At 30.9% G+C, this 23,779-nt stretch overlaps 1 long non-coding RNA gene across 1 annotated transcript in view; it reads left to right on the forward strand.

The window, feature by feature from the left end:
• Positions 1–3,910: 3,910 nt before the first annotated feature.
• The window catches only part of LOC122529608, a 33,946-nt gene continuing 14,077 nt past the window's right edge, over positions 3,911–23,779 (forward strand). Inside the window, exon 1 of the long non-coding RNA XR_006306830.1 lies at positions 3,911–4,299. This is a non-coding gene — a long non-coding RNA (uncharacterized LOC122529608). The remainder of the gene's footprint in view (positions 4,300–23,779) is intronic.

Below are 23,779 nucleotides of genomic sequence, written 5' to 3' on the forward strand. Positions count from 1 at the left end.
CCGAAGGTCGTCTAGTCACGGCACCGATTCCAGCGCCGCGCGCATTGTTCGCCACGCGAGCCGTTCCCGTTTCGCGATTCAAAACCGCTTCTTTATCGGTGCCAACTTTGCTCTCTTTCTGCGTGTCTACCCTTCGCCTCTGTGCGCCGGTGCTGTTTGACGATTGATACGGGCGTCGTATCGGTTGGAAACGCGACGAAATTGGTACGCGACGCCGGATGCTCGTCTCTCTCTCTCTCTCTCTCTCTCTCTCTCTTTGCTATCGTCCCAATGGACCACGAGTATCGGAGGAACGACGTTCCGAATCCTGCGGGTCGCACGGTCCACCGATCTGGCGGAATGGTTTATGGGGACGTACGACTGATCGATGGTATCCTTCGTTGGAATCTGTGACAATCGATTTCCTCCCCCGTGCCCGTGAAAGAGATATCTGTATATATGTGTGTGTGTGTGTGTGCGCGTGTGTGTGCGCGTGTGTGTTTCCCCTTGCTAGATCATTCCGTTCTTGCTCGACGTCGCTGTTTATTTATTGACGTTGGACTCGCCAGATCGGTCAAAATGGCCAATTTCGTTTTCCCACGGTAATTTCACGATGCAGCGATTTCTCTCAAAATAGTGACGGCTAGTGATTCCTCTAAAATATTCACGTTCTTTATTTATTCTCGTACGTAGAACGATCAATTGGTTTTTTTTTTAGAGTTAGCCAAATTCAAATATGCTCGACAAATTTTCAAACTTGAAAAAAAAAAGGATGTCTCCAACGAAGAAATCTTGTTTTATCTCTCTCATGTTTGTTTATACATTCGTAGAATCGGGACATTTTGTACAAATAGCAAACTCTTCTTTTTAATTTTGACAATCTTCGGCTCTACTGATACAATGATACACAGATGTGCGCGAGGTTTGATAAGACGAGGCTGATAAGACAGGAAATGAGATACGAGTGTTTGTGAATGGGAACGTCGTGTAGGAATGCACGTAACAAGTGGAGTTTACCGTGAAAGATAGCGTAACATTGACTTTCGGTATCTCCGGTTCTTGGAAATAGGATCATAAATCGCGCGGAAGTTTCCGAAGGGAAAACTTGCGGACAAGCATCGTTTGGATAGTAAACCAAGCAGGCTGTGTGTCACTTCTGAAATCAATTGATGCCTCAAGGCCGTCCCCTCTTCCTATTGCTAACGATGATGATACAGGCTGATGCAAAAGTGCGTAGGTGTTAGTCTCTAAATAACTGGTAAATAACACGAAAAAATTTCCGAAATTTTCGAGATATCATAATGAGATAGTTAGAAATAGACTCGATAATCAAATTGGTCATCTTGTACTTATCGTACAGGAAAACATGCTCGACATAAATAAATATATAGATTAGATACGTCGTTATTGCTTGACTTTAAAGAATTATCGATTGCAAGACGATAAAGATTCTTGTTCGATCAATCAACCAAGAAAGTTTAAGAGGGATATCACTTGAAATTTAATATCGTTAAAAATTTAGTGGATTCCATGTTCTGCCAAGACGGATATCGCTTAAAGTTTAATATCATTAAAAATTTAATAGATTCCATACATAATAAAGTTGAAGAATCATACGAAGCGATAGAGAGGTTCTTAATTTTTTTCTTTTTTTTTTTTTTTATCATCGTTAAATATCGTGGCGAGTCATGTTTGCAACATAATTTTTGTTAAATATTAGATGTCGCCGATAATAACTCAGCTCAGTCGTACGAAGTAAAAAACAACATCGTGGAAAGTGTTGCGTTTATTATCGTGTTCAGTAATAGCGAAAAATACGATGTAATAATCGTTTATGGCGCGTGCGATGAAAATGCTGTAAGAGCTAAAATATTATGCCGGGTTAAAAGTATCCTGATCGAAGTCACCGTTTATTTCCTTCGGGAAACAATGAAAAATGAAGTTTATCACCACCTCGAGGACGTGTCGCGATGACGCCGTTATATTCTTGTCGTTTCGAGTACTATCTTTTGAAGCATCGAGATTGGTTTTTTTTTATTTCACGAAGCATCGAATTTTTATAGTTGCTTGCTCTGTGTGACAATACTTAAGTGCAGGCTCTGATCATCCGAACTGGCCGTAACAGGCAGACATTGTTTGAGCGATCAAAATTTTTGGCACAATCAAAAAATTTTCCGACTATTTTTGTAAATATCAGGGGAGCAACAAGTGATACTCTCAATCTTTTGTTCTCGTTTCCCAATTTCCTTCATAAAGGACCGTACCTGAATTGTTCGTCAATCAATTTTTCGATAATCCATTGCCCTCATGATCGGAGTTCCTATCAGTCGAGACTCGATGATGTAGGTTTTTGTGTTTGTAAATAAAATTGCTGTCATCATCGATTTCAACGACCCCGATAAATGTTGCTAAAATCGACATTTCGAGTATATTTCGTTCACTCGGGACTATGTTTGAATTAATTTGTTTAATTCCTAATAACTAATTATGCACATACAATTACGATACATGTGCAATTATACATGGAATTTTATACATTAAATATATAATTTGAACTCTCAATTATCCTGTATTTCGTTTAAGCTAAACAACCATGTAAATGTAATAATAACGAAAGTTGTATCGTAAATCAGGGACAAACCGGAAGCTATCTTGAGCCGCAAGGAAGAACCTAGGAGGGATTACGAGAAAAACATATTGTGTGCGACGTAGAAACAACTTAATTATTTTTTAACAACAACGAGACTAACGTTGCGTCATTGTAATTATTTTCAATCAATTTATAGTATCTATGATAATTCTATTTTTTTTTTTTTTTTTTAATATTGTGGTTATGAAAGGAAACTGCAAAAATTCATTTTTTATTTCGTCATTGTCGTCTTTTACCAAAATTCTACAATTCTTCTAAATTTCAATATTTACAACATCCATATATGAAATTTTAACGCTGCATCTTTGTAATTATTTTCAATCAATTCGTACAATATCTATAGTAATATTCTATATATTTTTTTAAATATTGTGGTTATGAATATATAGCAATATATATAGAATATATATAATAAAATATATATAGAATGTATAGTAATATATAGAAAAATATATAGAATATATATTCTATATATATGATGATATTACTATGAATATATAGTAATTTATATAGAATATATAGTAATGTTCTATATATTTTTTTAAATATTGTGGTTATGAAAGGAAACTGCAAAAAATTCGCTTTTTATTTCATCATTGTCATCTTCTACCAAAATTCTACAATTTTTCTAAATTCTCATATTTACAATATCCATATGTGAAATTTTAACGCTGCATCATTGTTTTTAATCAATTCGTACAATATTTATAGTAATATTTATAGTAATATTCTATATATTTTTTTAGTATTGTGGTTATGAAAGGAAACTGCAAAAATTCGCTTTTTATTTCATCATTGTCGTCTTTTACCAAAATTCTACAATTTTTCTAAATTTCAATATTTACAACATCCATATATGAAATTTTAACGCTGCATCATTGTAATTATTTTTAATCAATTCGTACAATATCTATAGTAATATTTTATATATTTTTTTAAATATTGTGGTTATGAATATATAGTAATATGTATAGAATATATATTCTATATATATTACTATGAATATACAGTAAAATATGTAGAATATATATTCTATATATATTATATGAATATATATAGAATATATAGTAATATTCTATATATTTGTTTAATATTGTGGTTATGGAAGGAAACTGCAAAAATTCGCTTTCTATTTTTTTTTTTTTTTTTTATCATTACCATCTTCCACCAAAATTCTACAATTCGACGAAATTTCAATATTTATAACATCCATGTATAGATGAAAATTATTTCCTGGTGAAATGAATTTTAGGCGATTGTAGCCTGTTAGTTATGTTTTTTTTTGCTTTAGTATCAGCAGTTAGATCGACGTAAGAACGATAGAGTCCTCAGCCGGATTTCAGTAGCAAGCTCAAAGGGGAGGTTTTGGTATAAGCCTTGTGTCAATTACACGTCGGCTAATTTAACACGCGTTTGTGCCGTGTCTCGCGAGCCATCCGACGAGACGTTTCTCCATCGCGTTCATTCCGAATCAGACGCGGTGTGTGCGCTCCGGATGAATTCCAGCTCCGTTATTGAGCCAAGCGTTGTTTAGTCTTGTTTCGAGGGAGGCGATAAGTACCTCGGCGCAGCGACAAACCCAGGGCTTTTCGTTATCGAGCCACTTGACAGCTACATTCCTCGTCGATTCCATGTCCCACGAATCTCACGCGTCTCCATAACAATTCCATGTATGTACATATTTCGCATGGTACGTTATTCGGCTCTAAAAACTGGCTGAAATTATTTTTCATTCACTTTTTACGCATGTAATAACTTACGCATGTAACTCGATGACAATTTTATTGCATGCGATTAAAAGTATGAAAATTATATTAGTTACGTTACGTCGCATTACGTTATTTTATTTTATTTTGTTTTAGTATAAAATTTGTTAATTTGCGAGAAAACAGCTTTACATACAGTTTTCTTGTTTTCATCGAGTATTTGGAAAATTGTTTAATATCACTTATATGCTTGATATTGTTTCTAAAATTATTTTAGTTAGTAGCGAGTAACGTAAAAAAAAAAATTGTGTGGACAGAAAACTATATTAATTTTTATAAACAACATCGAGACTCACTCGAAACTACAATAAAATCACTCGTACAATAAAATACGTAATATACTTCGTAGAATTATTGATCAATCGTAATGCACTTCGCAGAATTGTTTATCAATTTTAAACATCGACAATCAGAGAAGCATAAGTAATAAAATGACAATTAATTATTAGAAAGTGAAGTACACTTTAGAAAAACTTCTCTGAAGAAAGAGTTGATATGATATAAAAATCACTAATGAACGAATGATATTTCGCTGAGTGATTACGAGAAAAACGTGTATTGGACTCTTCAGTTTTATTATAGTAGAATATAAACGTTGAGTGAATAAACGTTTAAATGTTATTTTTCATATATTGTTTTTCTATATCAGTTAATGGAATAACAGAACAATTTTTTTTTTCATATTAAAATATTTTCAAATAATGATGAAGACTGTCAGTTTACTTTAGCATCTAAGAATGATTTTTTTTTTGAAAACTAATAGATTTACCATGAAATTAAACATAACATGTGTTACATATTGTTTTCTCACTGAAATCTTGTATTTCATATTTTAGTAAAGTCTTGCAATTACACATAAAAAAAAAAAAAAAAAAAACGTAAAACGTGTAATATGTAATACATACGAAGAGTCCACGAGAAAAAAAAAAGAAAATTACAACATTTTTCAGAAAACGAAAATTTATTTTTCAATACACAACGTCACAACTTCGTGTTTCCTCATACATCAAAAATAATCGTAAAACTCAAAAAATTTTTATTTGCAATGCGACGTAGCCAGCGTTGAGGAGTGTTGCATATAGAAAAGTGTTGAACTCGAAATTTGTTGAAATTGGCTTCGTGTAAAATTTAGACCGAGAAATGACATCTCGTGCTAGGTAAATATTTTGTTCGGATAACATTACAGAATATTAAAGTATAAAGGAGACACTATTGTGTTCAGGAACCTTACAAAGCAAGAAACTGTCCGATTTAGACACGATTTGAAAATCGACTTCTCGCCAGATTTTCGAGGCAAATGCAGTCGCTTCCAAGGTTTCGATCAATTAATCCTATTTCTGGAACCTATTTATGTACATAGGTGTAGCCTATTCGCGTGCATTGCCGACATTTTCGTGCACGAAACAGTCGGCAATCGAGACAGTCCCAAGGACCACTCTTGATTATTTCTCTAAATAAAGCTCTGTCAAACAAGCAACAATCCGGCTCCCAAGACAAACCGGGCGACGAAATTCGATGTTTCGAGAGCCGGACAACAACCACTCCAGAATTGATGTCGCAAACGACGCTTAAGTATTACTCTAGGGATTTCGCGAGCTAACTAGCAACAGGGACGAACCACCGTGCGGAACAATGTTCGGCAAACTTCTTCTTCCTGTAGTTGTCGAAATTAACGAAAAAAGATAGTAAACAGTCAATACAATAGTAAAAATTATACTATACAATTAAAAAATTATATTGTATAACAGAGCCGAACTGGCGACCCGCGGACTCTTGCCCCTACTTTCCTGTTCGCTAGCGCTATCCCCTCCACTGTATCGATTTCTCCACTATATTGAAATTTCCTCGCCGTGCATGAGCCCCACACTCTCAGTCTGTTGATTTTCCTACCAGGCTTTGTTATATAATATTAAATTGCAGTATATGTAGTATAATATTAAATTATAGTATATAATATTGTATATTATAAAAATTATACTATAATATTATATATATATATAATATATTATGTATAATATTATGTAATTATAATGTAACATTATATACTATAAAAATCATACTGTAATAATAATACTCTATTTACTATAATATATAATATTATAATATTATTATAGTATTATAGTATAATTTTTATAGTATATAATATTATATAATTATAATATATTATATATCAAAAAAATTATACTACAATACTATAATAATACTATATACATTATAAAAATTATACTGTAATAATAATACTATATATATTATAATATATAATATAATATAATATTATTATAGTATTGTAGTATAATTTTTATAGTATAATATATATAGTACTATTATAGTATTATAGTGTAATTTGTATTGTATATAATATTATATATTTATAATATATTATATATCATAAAAATTATACTACAGTACTATAATAATACTATACACTATAAAAATTATATATATATTGTAATATCTAATATTATAATGTAATATTATTATAGTACAATTTTTATAATATATATTATATATTTATAATATATATGATAGAAATTATACTATAGTACCATAATAATACTATATATACTATATAAATTTATACTGTAATACTATGACAATACTATATATACTATAGTAATAAGGGATGCGTCAAATTTTGGAGCTTCTCAGAAAAACGAAAATTTATATTTATCGATCTTCAGGATGAATCGATTAAATTATTATTATAATAATTATATTATGATTAAAAAAAATGGTGTCCACAAAAGTTATTCAGTATAAGAGATCGAAATAAATTTCTTTCGTTAATAATGATTGTTGGTAACGAAACAATTACAATCAGCACTTATAATCGTTATTCTTAATCAACAAACAAAAAAAGAAAAAAATCATTACTCTGCGAATCATATTCTGGTTATAATATTTACTATCCCTGTAAAAATTAACGAAACATTACGTATTACGTAATATTATACGAATTATTAATCTATCCACACATAGAGCGCAATAATAATTCACTGAAGCTATTAATCATTACTGTGCCTAGATTAAATTTTATCGAGGCCTTCGTTGAACGATTTTTTGAAATTGCGAGTGGCCCCAATTTTTCGGCCAGAGACCCGTGATAACGTTAACACTTGTCGTCGAGTTTCGCTTCTAATTTGATCGATGTCCCACCGTCGTTCTTCTCTCGAGCATGGCCCACTTCTTTCCGCGAATCAATTACGCTCTAACGAGGCCTGAAGCGAACGAGTCCTGAAGGATATCGACAGGACTCCGCGCCGATGTTCCTGTTAATTACTACCTGTCTCAGCGAGCGTGGCCTCTCTTTCACGACGAACCCTTTAGCGCCGTGGTATTCTCGCGCTCGGAAAAATGAAAATTGGAAGCGAGAGAAGCTTTTGCGACGAGCTTCGTGCGTTGTGGTGAACTGGGTCGAGAGTATGGTTAATTGTTTGATCTTCGCGGACAGAGAATCCGACGACCTGGTAGACAAGATGTGTTTAAATGTTGATTCGCTCCGTAGATTTGGATTTCGTTTTCTGGTTGCTTTTTGATATTCTGTTTTTTTCTTTTTCTTTTTATTGTCAGCGGCGATGAGAATGGGTCTTTCTCGGAGCGGACGAGAAATTAGGTTAACCTGGATCTTTGTCCGCGGTCTCGGACCGGAAAGTGCGCCGGTGAATTTTATTAATGGAGTTTTACTAATTTTATTAATACAAAAGATTAATACAGAAGATTTATGTTGGTTCGTGGTACAGTAATTAATTATTGACGGCCTACAAGCTAGTGGATGTTTCGTAGACAACACATCAATGAAATGACGTGTGCGATAAATCGTATGTTATTTGTGAACCCGCTAGAACGGGAATTTAATTATAATTCTGTGTGTGTTCACGGGGTGACTTTTGAAACAAGGAAATTTTTTTTTATTACGAAAAAAAAGACAAGCTCTTTATTATAAATAATCACTAACCTTTGGAAGAACTGGCGAACTCACTATTTAATAATCGTTTAAATGGTATAAGGGCAATAGCACATACATCCAGTTTGATAGCGTGAAATTTTTGTCTGAGAATTTTTTCGTATCATTCATATTTTCCACGATAGTGTTGAGTGTTTCCAGTTTAAACACAGTAAGTCGGTAAAGCCGCTGTGTAGACTAAACATGTTTATAATGTGACTGCGGGCTCGTAATCAACGGTACAAAAAATGCCTACTAGTGTTTTGTATCCATGAGATTTAAAAATATTTTTTTATTGCCTTTCTATCTACTATTTCGGTGGCGATGTACGAACTTTAATATTTTACAACACATGTATGTAGCTTGTGTGTATATATATATATATATATGGTCTCAGTGGAATATCACTTTTATTTATCATTGTACAAGAAAATTTCTTCTGAGAAATCACACAAATGAAAGATGTTAAAAGACTTTACGTAAAAATTTAGAAATGAAAATGTAAAAGATGTCACTCTGAGTATCGAAAATCTATAAGATTCCATGTCTGTGCTTTTCGATAAATATTTAGAAAAGTAATCGTAACACTATATTTTACAAAATCTACCATAAATATTGCCGGAAGTATCGTAATGCAATATTATAAATATCGTCACAGTCACATTCTGTAGGTCAAAATAAGAAGAAAATATTAAAATATATAAAATGATATAGTTACAACAATCTAATTATATAGTATATATGTATATATATGTGTGTTTGTAATATATAATATATACATACATATACAGTCTACTTATAACATACATAACAACTTCGTTATATAAATAAATGAGTAATCATTGCATGTCGTGAAGTAGATACAGAAAAAATATACTCATATTACAGATATCAGTTTCGTATACAATAGAGCATCGATTAATCCAACGTTGATTATCGTATGATAAATACAAAATGAATCACCTAATTATGTACCTACATAAAAGTATTTCTACATCATTACAAATTTACAACATTCGTTAATTCCAAATCTGCGGCTTCAAACAATTTGTTTAACCCATTTAAGGATTAAATTATATATTTTCTGCTTTAAATATCTCATTTCAGTGATTCGTTTGAATTTAACGTGTACTTACATACAGGTTTTGACAAATTCATGTACTTGTACAGATTCATAGTATCAATATTAAAAGAAAAAGAGTGATATTAATAATTAAAAGACAAAAGAGATATTTAGAATGGTGAAAGAGCGTCTAATTTAACCACAGAAAAATTTTAAAATTTTAATTTTAATTATTATAGGATCTCGAAAGAACTTACGAAAGGAATTTTCAACCTCTTCGAAATTCGAAAGTAGCAAACAATGACGAATTAAATCTAAAGTTGTATCTTACAAAAACGATAAATCGGTATCGTTATCAGGTTCGTTAATTCAAGAGAAATTTCCGGAATTAAATGTACAGTTAGATGATAATAAAATTTTTAAAGGTTTTAGCAATTTGTATTCCTTTGATAAACACCCGTTAATGTTTGAAAACCTTTAAATTTTTAATTCCTCGCAAATTGAGTTCTTTCAAACTGATAATTATCCGAAAAACCGCTTACCCGAAACTGGTTTCATCTCCAAATTCATTCAAACAGTCAACGTTCCATTGTAGTGTGAATTTTTCAACTAGATATCTGCAGTGACGATGTTTTGTAACGGAATAATAAATGGAATTTTAAGCCAATATTCTCTTTGTTAATAAAAATGAACAAAACAGTGGGAAACTTTGTGTATTAATATTCTGCGAAATCATATTTGATTAAAACAACATATTTGATTAAAAAGAATATCCAGTAGAAACAACGCGACGTTGAAATTTTTTTCGATATTTCGGGAAAAAAAAAAAAAAAAAAATATAAAATAAAATCACATCACAGTACGCGATTAATGACGGCTGTTCGTTGAAAAGTCGCGTTTGACGAAAAGTGGAAATCTGTTGGATACCATGAAGCATTCCCCGATCATATTGACCACCGCGTTCAGGAGTTTCAAACCAGACTAAATTTCGCGCTGATGAATATGCATACACGGTCTACGGCACTCTCCGGTTTACAGGAGATAGCAGCGATAACGGAAACGAACGACTTCCTAAAAAGGTAGATTGGCCTAAAAGTAGATTCATACCGGATCCGTTAATTCAGAGGCGGCCAACTGGCGGCCTGTTTGCCCCTATTTTCCTGATCGCTAGCGCTACCCCCTCCACATTGAAATTCCCTCGCCCCGCTCTCTCAGTCTGTTGACTCGCCTACTGAGCAAGTGAGGGGATCGATGCAGTGGAGGGGGTAGCGCTAGTGATCACGAAAATAGGGGCAAGGGCCGCCAGTTTGCCACCTTTGCGTTAATTGCTGATTTGACATCGTTACTCTCGTTGGCATTCGCGATTTAAATCGAAGATCCAAGCCAATTGAAACGAGGCATTTCGGATCTCGAGAGAATAAACCAAATATTCGCCCCTCGTGAGAATTATTTTATTAATCCTTTATCGATCGCGAGAGGGAAAAGTCGAGGTAAAGAAGATGAATAATTCCACAGAATTACTTCGATCAAACGGATTCTCGTTAATGTCTTTCGTGTTAAAAATTGATGCAAGAAAATGAAACGCGGGGAATTATATGTTTTGATTAAATGAATGATTCATGATCACGAAAATTTTCTCTTGAGATTGCAAGAAGGAATACCCAGTTCAGACGAATAAATAAATAAATAAAGATATAGTCGAGAGAGATAATTAAAAGGAATACAGAAGAGAATTATTTTAACTAAGTGAATTTATATATTACGAATATATATTATTTTGTTAATTTTTCTAATTGCAAGGAAAAATAGTTGAGGCGAAAAAAAAAAAGAAAGGAAATACAGAAAACTCGGGACACAATCCTATACGAGACACAATTAAAAAATAGAAAAGAAATTGAGATTCAGAAATTATTTACCGAGAATTATTTCAGTTAATTAAACAGAAAAATTTCGATGAAATTATTCCACAAAAGTTATTTCATTTTCTTCTCGTTTGCAGGGAGATCTAAAAAAAATGTGGGTAAAACGCTTTCTTCTTCGTACAACTATCGATTTACAATTACCAGAATTCGGTGTCCTCCTTTTTATATCCTTTTAATATTTTATTATATCGATTTACTTACACTAAATGCTCGCTGCATATTATTGTGGTAGTTGCTGAATTATTTATTTACGCCACGAAGCAAACATTACTTGGCGAAGATTAACTATCAGTGACAGAAAAAAAAAATCGAATAAAGAGGGTAGATTTAGGACGGATAATGTAGAGATAAACGCTCTTTGTTTTTCAATCGAGACAAAAAGACAAGTCAAATAAAATAGGGAAGATTTAAACTAGATAACATAGAGATAAATAGAATGCTCTGTTTGCACGATTGTTGATGCCCGATTAAAAACAAATTACTGCCCTCCCGAAAACACGTTTGATATGATAATTTCGGAGAGAATTGCATTGACGGATTAAAATGGGACACTGTATATATGTATAACTATTATACACCCTGTATTTCCACTTTTGACGAGACTTTATCTATTTAATATATTTCTTTGTCGAGAGAAACAATGATCCGGTTGGTTGTCGAGCGATGTTCCCGAGAACGCTGCTAATAAAATTGTATCGGGGCTCGGTGCAGTTGCATCGTGAGTTTTAAATCGGTTTTCGCACGCGCGCGTTCCCATGTAAGATTAAGCGGAAACTAATTAAGGCTGCTCCATGTCCCGGGAGGACATGGCCAAGCGGAATTAAATTTCGGATACACGGCCAAAATCCTCTTTGACACAACTGCGAGGACTAACGTTTCTCGTTTGGACAGTTTCTTTCCTTCGTTATTCCTGCGTGTAACGCAATTCACGTAACCTCGAAGAACTTGAAATTTTCCCTCTCGCGTCTTTTACCTTCTCATCTTTCTCTTTGTTTGGAAACTGCTAAATATCGTTTCTAATAAAATATTGCAATTTACTTAATTATAAATTTTAATTATATATATTTTTTATTATATTTATAAAATAAAATAAATATAATTATAATATATATATATATAAATGTATATTAATTTTTAAATATATATTATTTAATATAAATATGTATTAAATAGTAACATAAGTATAAACATAATTTTTATTATATTTATATAATAAAATAATTATATAATTATATTTATATAATAAAATACAGTATCAAAGTATTATTATATGTATCAAAATATTTTTATATATATTGTACAATATTTTAAATATAGTATCAAAATTAAAATAGTGTCAAGTATCCTTCTCATCAATATTCTAAATCATTTTCGTTTAGTATTGAAAAAAGATTCATATTTTTAACTTCATATCGATAAATTTGTTGATGAATAGAGTATCCTGTTATTAAAAAAGAAAAAAAGAAAAAAAAAAAATTCCCAAGAAAACACAACTGCAATTCCACTACAGTACAACTTGCTAATTGCTTGCTCCTCGTCGACACGCGAAGATCTAATCGGGAATACTCCCTTCATCGATCAATTCCCCAATTTCCCGGCCGATTTAATATTCAATTGCCGTCAGTGCTCACTGAGTCACTGCTTTTGTTATTTTCATCTTGAAATAAATAACAAAAGCTTTTTGTCTCAAATTGCAACATTCTCTCAGTTTTGGCATTAGGTATATTTAAATGTAACCCAGGCGAAACAATTGATAAGTTTGTTACTTCTCAATAATTTCTATCCAATGATGTCATATCGGCGAGTTGAAATGAAAAAGAAAGCGACGAATTATTGTATACGATTTCGGTCGCTCGTTACGGTCCGCAATCGGTTGCCAGCGCGAGCGGTTGAGACAATCGTTCGCCAATACCCCCGTGATACACACAGCACGATATCCGCGTGCAATCCTCGATTATCAAAAATGGTACGAACGTACGTATCGTACGGCCCCGTTATAAATCGATGGTAATATAATACGCCGGCACGAATCACGGGGAATTGTTCGCTGAGAAATCGATAGGAGAGGAGAAGCAGCAGTCCGTTGATTCTGCAACGGGTAACGAGCGGGCGTCGATTAATTATTGCACGAGAAGGAACTGGCTCGGTTTTCGAGCTGGCCGAGCGCGTTTCCCGGTGCGTGAAAATGGAAGCGACGAGCACAGCTGCGCGGAAGATGAAAAGATAAACAATAGCCTGCGTACGTGCATATACGTACGCGGTTCTCACGCGGCTAGCATGGCAACGCACCTAGATATCGCGGACCCTGGTCGTTTTGATAAATTTTCAAATATTTGTCTTCAATTATTATTTTTTCAAATCGTTTCTTGCAGTTACCGCGAAATTTATTTGAATTTAAAAAAATTTTTATATAATTTTTATACTTTATATAATTTTTAATCCATGTTTTAAATTTATATTAGATTTAATGATTTATCTGTTAATTGCAAATTAATTATTTTTCTCAAACTAAAATACAAATTTATTAATTATTAATAATTAAAATTGAGTAACGTGTCTGAAAAGGATATATTTTGATAAAATATTTGTATATAATTTACTTATATTATTACTAAAAATTTTAATAAATTTAGCAATTAGAAAATTAATTTAAATATTCATTAGAAATAATATTTATTATTATATTTTAATTTAAAAAATTAATTCTTTTATCAGACATCTAATGTATTAATTATATATATATATAAAATTATAAATTATTATTTAATAATAAATTAAAAATTATTAAATAATTAAATACATTAATTTTTTAAATTAATTATATATATGTTTATACATATTATTTATTAATAAAATAAATAGAATAATAAAATTTAATTTTTTAAAAATATATTTTTGTATATATTTTATTATTAATAATTGATTTGTATATAATTTATTATTAATAATTTTATAATAAAATGAATTATTTATGAATTTTCAATAATTTTAATAATTAGATGAAATATTATAAAAAACTCTACAAAAATAATTAGAATTTTATATTATTCAATTTCATCTTTATCATCAATAATTTATTTCTTTTAAAAACAACGAAATTACGTCATTAACTGTTTCATGTAAAAAATTTCCAATTAAGCGATTTATTTTTCGTTTGATTTTGATAGAAATGACTGTTCTTTCTCAATGTTTGTATTTGTACTGTCTCTTATTCTGCGACTACGGCATAGTTACTATCTTTTCCTACAGACCAGATAAGTTGAAATAGATATCGCTTAATTTTTTGATGATGCACCATAACCATATATTACAATCACTTGCGCTGGCAACTGATTGCGGACCATAACGAGCGACCAAACCGTACACAATAATTCGTCGCTTTCCTTTTGAACTCGTCGGTACGATATCACTGGATAGAAATTATTGAGAACTAACAAATTTATTATTTGTTTTGCCGGTTTTGTTTTACTTAAGTATACTTAAAACTGAGAAAATATTGCAATTTTGGAACAAAAAAAATTCTCGACGCGCGTGGCACGTCATTCCAGCGCAAGAGATTAGTAAAACAAGTGTATATTATTTGTAAAATAATTTGCAATACCCTCCCATTCTCATTTGCAACTTCGACACAGTCTTAAAATTTTGCTCGTCAACGGGGCAAACGTTCGAGGAAAAGCTAAAACAAATTTCTACCGTGATAACACACGCGCTATAACAAATTATTTCGATTTTCATTGAGTGTTTTTTTTTTTATTTCAATCTATCTTGGTTTCATCCATAATAGATTTTTTTCAAAGACAAATCGCCAATGATCGAATGAATATTATTTTCTCAAGTTGCGCGGTGGCGATCGTTGCGCAATGTGAACGCGCTGCGCGAAACATATCGCCGCCGAGCGTGAATCCGCAGGCTGCACGCGGCCGAAACACGTCCCCGACCTTTGCCCGGTTAACTTCGCGTGATTAATTGGCGTGATCGATGCCGCGGGGGTCGACACGCTCGGCTTTCCGCGAGAATTACGATGCTCGAAGGGCGGAGGGAATTTGGCAAGTTACGATGATCGATCGGTAGAGAGAGGGGATGAATTCTTGCCTCGGTTCCTGAGGAGAATATCAGCGAGAATCGGAGGAATTGTGCGACACGCCGTCGCATCGAGAATCGGCCAGATTCTTTCAACTTGCAAAATATCGAAAGTTTTATTAACAGCGTTACGATAGCATTTGGCGCGTTTACGGGAGATTCGAGGATCGAGGAATTCTCGCTTCTTTCCTTCGAAAATTACGGTGAGAATCGTCGTCGATTGAAAGTATTAGTTTACGTGTATTGTGCAGAATATATTTTTAAATTTCGTTGGCACTATGACGAACGAACTGTAAATTTTTGAAATATCGGTGAGAATCGTCGTCGATTGAAAATTGTGGGAAATCGAGGAGATATTTTTCTGAACTTGTAATAACTTATGAAAGTATTAGTTTGCGTGTATTGCGCAGAATATTTTTAAATTTCGTTGGCACTGTGACGAACGAACTGTAAATTTTTGAAATAATCGGTGAGAATCGTCGTCGATTGAAAATTGTGAGAAATCGAGGAGATTCTTTTTTGAACTTGTAACAGCTTATGAAAGTATTAGTTTACGTGTATTGTGCAGAATATTTTTAAATTTCGTTGGCACTGTGACGAACGAACTGTAAATTTTTGAAATATCGGTGAGAATCGTCGTCGATTGAAAATTGTGAGAAATCGAGGAGATTCTTTTTTGAACTTGTAACAGCTTATGAAAGTATTAGTTTACGTGTATTGTGCAGAATATATTTTTAAATTTCGTTGGCACTGTGACGAACGAACTGCGAATTTTTGAAATATCAGTGAGAATCGTCGATTGAAAATTGTGGGAAATCGAGGAGATACTTTTCTGAACTTGTAATAACTTATGAAAGTATTAGTTTACGTGTATTGTGTAGAATATATTTTTAAATTTCGTTGGCACTGTGACGAACGAACTGCGAATTTTTGAAATATCAGTGAGAATCGTCGATTGAAAATTGTGGGAAATCGAGGAGATACTTTTCTGAACTTGTAATAACTTATGAAAGTATTAGTTTGCGTGTATTGCGCAGAATATTTTTAAATTTCGTTGGCACTGTGACGAACGAACTGCGAATTTTTATGGAGAATTTTAAGATCAATGATCGATTCACTTTACGTTCGGTGGGAATTAGAGAAATTGTGAAGAGTCGATCGAGAATCGTGGAGAGTCGAGCTTGCAGTGGCTCGCGAAAGTATTTGAACAAGAATTTTCACGCACGACGTTACCTGTGTTATGCAAAACATTTTCAAATTTCATTAACATTGTAACGAGTGGCGGTTTTTTTTTTTCATGTATTTAAATTTCAAGACACAAAAATGCATAGAATGCACATGATATGCAAAAATATACTATTCAAATTACAAATCTAGTAGATGGAGAAAATACCTATGTAAATTTCAATAAAAATACGAAAATGCATAAAAATCCGCAGTCTAGTAATAAGATACGACTATCACGGTTGCATTCATTAAATTTAATACTAATTTTAAAGTATACATAAGTTGTAAGATATTTATCGTAGTCGAAAGTATTAAATTTATATTTTTTGAAATTGTTTAACAATTTGAGAAAATGAAAATTTATTAGAAATTTTTTTATTTCACACGCTGAATATTACCAGAAAACACTATGCTTTCGACATTTTATAATATTTTTTTACATTACGTGCATTTTCTATAATTCTCACACTTTCTAACAATTTCCTACAAATGTAATGAAAATTTTAGCAAAGTGTAATTATAAGATGACTTAATCTTTATTCGCACTTTTTATAAATTTGACACATTATTATTATGAAATTTTGCAGCTCGAGGGTACAAGTATAGACGTGATAGTCTTTGTGAAATTTATTTCTCTAACATAGAGCATATCTCATATTTTTGCTAAGAGTATACCGCCACAGTCGCAAATATTTGCTTTCAAGTCTCTTGAACAGACGCTACGTGCCTTCTAATTAGTACACTATTATACAATGATTCATCTTTTTGAAGACACATATGAGCATTTATAGTTGAAATAATTGTAAAATTAGAAGATAATCGTAGATAATCACAATGTCAGACGATATTACTGTTAGAAAATAAAATTATGATACGAAATTGAACCCTTATGCCTCAGAATAGGATCTGTGATTGAATAAAAATTTACTCTGTTCAGTTCTAAAATTTATCTAATCGTAAATATTATAATTCTAATAATTATAATAATCATAATATATAATAATAATATAATATAATAATATAGTAATAATCATATATAATGTGTAATAATTATAAAAAAATAGAATTGCATCATATAATCTAAGATATAGAAGAATTATTATTAAATTCTAACTAATGACCAATAACTAGTAGTAACTGATAATATTATAGTAATAATCATAATAAATAATAATAATATAATATAATAATATAGTAATAATCATATATAATATATAATAGTTATAAAAAAATAGAATTGCATCATATACTCCAAGATATAGAAGAATTATTATTAAATTCTAACTAATAACTAATAATTAATAGTAATTAATTCTAATAGTAACTAATAATAATAGTTGTAGTAATAATCATAATATAATATAATATAATAATATAGTAATAATCATATATAATATATAACAATTACAAAAAAATAGAATTGCATCATATAATCTGAGATATAGAAGAATTATTATTAAATTTTAACTAATAACTAATAGTAACTAATTTTAATTATTAAATTAAAATAAGAATTATACATAACATAATATATAATAATTATAAAAAAATAGAATTGCATTATATAATCCAATTATAAATATTAATTTCTTTTATTAATTTTGGCTGTTTCAACTTGACGACTAAATATTAAATCGAATTGAATTGAAAATTAAATTGATAAAGAGGAATGAACGTAGGTTAACGATCAGATAGAAAATTGATAGAAAAAAAAAAAAAAAAAAAAAAAAAAAAAAAAGCGTGTTCCTGAACATATCGAAGCGCGATTAAAACCGATTAAAAAGCTTGGATTCTCGGGGAAATTACGAGAGAGAGGTGTCAGTGTGGCGATTGTAGGGTGGCTGAAGACACGTCCCCCGTGGGATGTTCGTCCCTCCACGCTCTGGCAAAGGGTTTTCCCGGCCTACCTGTAAATCCGTTCTGACGTGTAAAAAATCTAATACGCCAGACACTGTTGCGGAATGAGGCCTTGGGCGACGTTGGCCTACATTTTCGACTGCTACCGAGCCCCGGTGCAGCGAGTCGAAAGACTTTTGCAGCTTTTCCTATGTTAGGACGTAGATGGAAAGTAAGCATCGTTCAAGCGAACAGCTTTTACCTGCTGTCTATATCGATGGGAGGGAGGGGAAAACTAAAAAAAAAAAAAAGAAAAAAAATCGTCAAGGAATATTCAGATTTGTCATTTTTTTATTCTCTCTCTTTCGTGTTGCGATGTCTCGAACACGGTTTCTTTAAGTGTAAAATTATTTATGACACGAAGCGTGGTAGAAACTACGTATAGAAGTAGAAAAAAATCCTACGAGACGATTTTTGTTTTTTTTTTAAGAATATTATATTTAGAATATTTTTAAATATTATATTTTAGAATATTAAATATTATATTATATATTATATATTATATTTTAGGATATTATATTTAGAATATTTTTTTTAAGAATATTATGTGGAAGATCGTTCGAAGATTACGGGGGTAATCAAAAAAGTTCGTGTGGTTAGAATTAAATGCAAGCAAATAGAAAATATTATTCGTTAAAAGATAATCAATCTTTGACAATCTATGATTTCTCTAAAATGTGTACAAGTTTGTAAATTTCTGTCTTTAGTAAAGTAAAAATTCTGTCAGTCTTTGTTTTGTTGGTAAATTGTCTACTTTGCGTACGAAGAAAGGATGATAATTAATTATTTAGAGAAAGTCACAATACAGAAGCACGTACCTACCTTTATTTAACTAATGCGTTGTATAGTATGCATAAAAACTTGGACTCTGGATTGTAACACGTTGCAAACTACCAAAATAATAAAAAAGCTTTCTTAGTTGTCTAATGGAATCTCGGAAAGAGTCACAAATGAAAAGAAAATCCCGCGAAATGATTTTTTGAGGTCACAAAATTTTAATGTTGATTAATTTTTCAAAATATTATTTTTTTTTTGGTATATTATATTAGACTGAGAATTTAGTGTGTATTATTTATGGAAGAGCGAGAAATGGAAGAAATGTTCAAGAAACGAGGCTTTTAGTGAGAGTCACGAAATTTTTTTGGATTTAGAATCAGAATTAGAATAAAATTATACATAGATTATATAATATTATAATTAGACTAAAATCATAAAAAGATTAAAATTCATTGTACATACATACATTATTCAAGATACAAAGAAGCTACTATTCACAAAGCATGGTACGAGTTAGAAATTAAAAATTCCTTTAAAGAAAGTCACGAAATTTTTTTTTTAGAATTAGAGTAAGGTCAGAGGGATCAGATAAGATTGTAGGTTTAGAATAAGATCATGGAGAGATTAGAATTAGAAGAGTGTACGTTATTCGAAGATACAGAGCGTGGAAGGAGCTAGAAATGAAAGTTGGGAAATATTTTTTTAGAATACTATGTATGAAAGATAACATTTTGAAAGAAGATTACAAAGTGATTAGAATTTGATTGCGTATTATTCAGGATATGAAAAAGCTAAAAACGAGAAAATCACGAAGAATGTCACGAAATGTTTTTTTTTTTTTTTTAGATTATTATTCAGATTAGAAAATTAGAATTCATTGCGTGATAAGGATTATGGTTATGGGCCAGCAAAAGCAGATTACGATTGCAATTAAGTTTCAACTTTGACCTGGCAATAGAAATGCCAGCTATATTGACTTTCTTTTTGGTATAAAATTCGACGGTACATAAATATGCATCGTATGAATGTAAGCACGAACTTCGAATTTAAAAATATTTTCCTTTGTTTCAAAGATACTTTTGTGTGATCGGTTCGTGTAAAGTTTCTTCGGCTACATAAAGAAAAAAAAAGGAATCAAAACAGAATTTAAATTCGGGAAAGTCAGCGACTTTCTTGACTTTGCGCCATAAAAAATTCATCAATTTCAACGAGCCTGTGATAGAATTCGAGCTATGAATTCTCGTTCTACGTTAATAAATAGCATAGACAATTGAGACTGATATTTCTTGATCTTACAATTAGTACACGTTAAATCGTAGTAAATCGATTTGTGAATTCCCATTGGTAATAATTGAACTACGGATTCTTGTGGATTTATGGCAAAATTGTAGGAAATGAAAGTGACGTGAAAAAGTATATAAAACGTTCAAAACATAGCACAAGCATTCTATAATGTTTGAAACAATTTTCTACGAAGGTTTTTTTTTATCTTTTTAATCGTATTCTTAAAAATATGAATTTTAATTTTAATTTTTTCTCAGTTCAGTTTTTAATTAGCACAGAGAAGAAGTATTAAAAAAATGTAAATGCAACTTATATTATATAACTTGTATCATAATTTAGTTGAAATTTTATACAAATAAAAAAATATAGTCTGAACACAAGTTTGCTTTCAATACTAAATATTATAACAAACAAGTACTTTACACGAGATGTTTCATATATTTTACAATAAGATATATAAATTTAATATATATTAATGTGTTATAATTATAATATAACATGACTTAAATATTATTATATATATATAAAGTCATGTTATATTTTAATATATATATATATATATATATTTATATGTTTTACAATTTATATATTATATAATATAAATTTTTACAATTTGCATGCATATTTACAAATTCCCATATTTTAAATATTTTTCATAAATGCATAAAGATTCATACAACTTAAGCTTTAATTTTTCACTAATCGATGATCTTCGAATATAAGTTGTAATTGTTTCATTTAGTCACAACAATAGATAGTTAACTGAAGGGAATTTACTAAAAAAAGTAGCAGAGCGAGCAGTTCTACGCAACTATGGACAATGGTATAGATGATTGATAATATTGTAATATGAAAATTGGCAATTTCTAGCACAAAGGTGTTATTAAACTCATAATGTTTCTATTTTCTTTCCTTTTGTTTCACATTATATATTAATATTAATACTTAATATGCATGCTGTATACGTCACAAGATATTAATCTTGCTATTCTATAATAACATTCACGATTTGCATATTAATAAATTTTTAATACTTATACGTGAATACACAAACAACGTAATAAAACAAACGAAATATAGAACAGTAATACATCAATTTATTATTGATAAAATTAATTCAAAATATCGGTTCCATATTTATCTGATTTTTCTTGGTGTTTGAATATGAAAAGAATCATGATATTTCTATGACGAAAATTAATTACAACTTTTCTGTATCCGCGGTAACAATGTTCAATTTTAATAAGAAAAAATCCCTGAAATGACATTTGGAAAATGTTACGAAAAACAAAATGCGACTTTATAATTAGTATTTGTAATAAAGAAATGACAGTGCATCAATTTAACCCTTTGCACTCCAAACTATTTTTCAATTTTTCTTCTTTTTTGGTAAATTAACTGGCAGTTTAAAAATGTCTGTGTGTGACAGAACATAAGAGTGATAAAAACTGATGTCGAATCACATTCGACAAAGGAGTGCAAAGGGTTAAGGTATTAATTAATATAATATAATATAATATAATATAATATAATATAATATAATATAATACAATATAATACAATATAATACAATATAATACAATACAATACAATACAATACAATACAATACGATACGATACGATACGATGCGATACGATACGATACAATACAATACAATACAATACAATACAATACAATACAATACAATATAATATAATATAATATAAAAATAAATATAAGGGTTTTATAAGAATTAATTAATATAATTGAAAGTCATCCTTGATCAGTAGCAATCGAATTCTACGAAGCAAATATTATATTTTTTGAACTTGGTTCCACGAGTAACATATTGAACTTGATCCCTACAAAACCTAATCTACAAACGCGCCATTGCGTATTTCTATGAATTCCTCAGAAAACTACACGCATCATGGAATTTTTTTGTTAGATGATCAACCATTCTTATCTTATATTAACTCAGTGCTAACATTGAGCTAGTAATATCAATGACTTATGAACCCTTATTTATAAAAGACAAAATTCTCTAATTTCACCTAAAGTCACCTTTTCTTTCTTGCGTTATCAGATAGACAATATTTTCCATAATAACTTTTGTATGGTAATCTTCTTCTGTAACAATCTTGCACGACTCATAATTTCGCTAACAATTTGAACAAATCTCAGAAATTACAAAATATTATCCCTTTATATTTGGAATCCTTTAGAATCTGTATCAAAGGAACAACAGTACGTCGATATAGGGTTGGAATATTGTTTCATTTTTTAGTGTCGATAAAATTTGGAAAAAAAAAAAAAAAGGTTCAAAGAGTTCGAAGTATCCGTTCCAGGTTTGCTCAATATCCCTTTATAAAAAGACTTTTCTGAGCGATTTACGGTCGCAGAGCGCATGGGGGGGTTGTTTTGCAAACGGGTGGATGGCAGTGGGGTGGTGTGTCGCGCAGCAACTCGTGGAATTTTCGAAAGTTACACCGGTCAACAGCGGCGTGTGCCATCGTGTCCGCCATTTCCGAAATTTCAACGCTTTGTAACCTGTTACCAGGCATTCGAAGCTACCCTCCGCACAAAATTCATCTATACCTCGCCGATGGACTTTGACAAATTCACGTCGCATCGCGAGCCTTCGTATTCTCTTATTCGTAACTTCGCGAGCGATCGTGAGCTGTCAGAGGGAAGTTCAATTCGAACAGCACCGGGGTGAATGGCTGTTTGAAGCAGACAATTGGATAAATATTTTCACTCTTTCGATGTAAGTAGCTTGAGACAAAGTGAGTTCTCTTGAACGGCAAAGCGTCTCACCTCCGAACTAGCAGGAAGATGAAAGTGTTCAATTTAATGAAATTTTCGGACCTTTGATCTAGTTATACATGTCTGTTCGAACGGAGATCAAGAAAATTGTCTGCTTATTTATCCTTTAGTTTAATAAATTAAATATTTAATAAATATAGTTTAATAGATTAAATATTTAATAAATATAGTTTAATAGATTAAATATTTAATAAATATAGTTTGATAGATTAAATATTTAATAAATATAGTTTGATAAATTAAATATTTAATAAATATAGTTTGATAAATTAAATATTTAATAAATATAGTTTGATAAATTAAATATTTAATAAATATAGTTTAATAGATTAAATATTTAATAAATATTCGATCGAAGACGTTCGATGAAGGACGTGCAGTAAAAC

The sequence above is a fragment of the Frieseomelitta varia genome, unplaced genomic scaffold (genome assembly GCF_011392965.1).
Source record: "Frieseomelitta varia isolate USP_RPSP 00005682 unplaced genomic scaffold, Fvar_1.2 scaffold_299, whole genome shotgun sequence".
In the NCBI taxonomy this organism is placed as follows: Eukaryota; Metazoa; Arthropoda; class Insecta; order Hymenoptera; family Apidae; genus Frieseomelitta; species Frieseomelitta varia.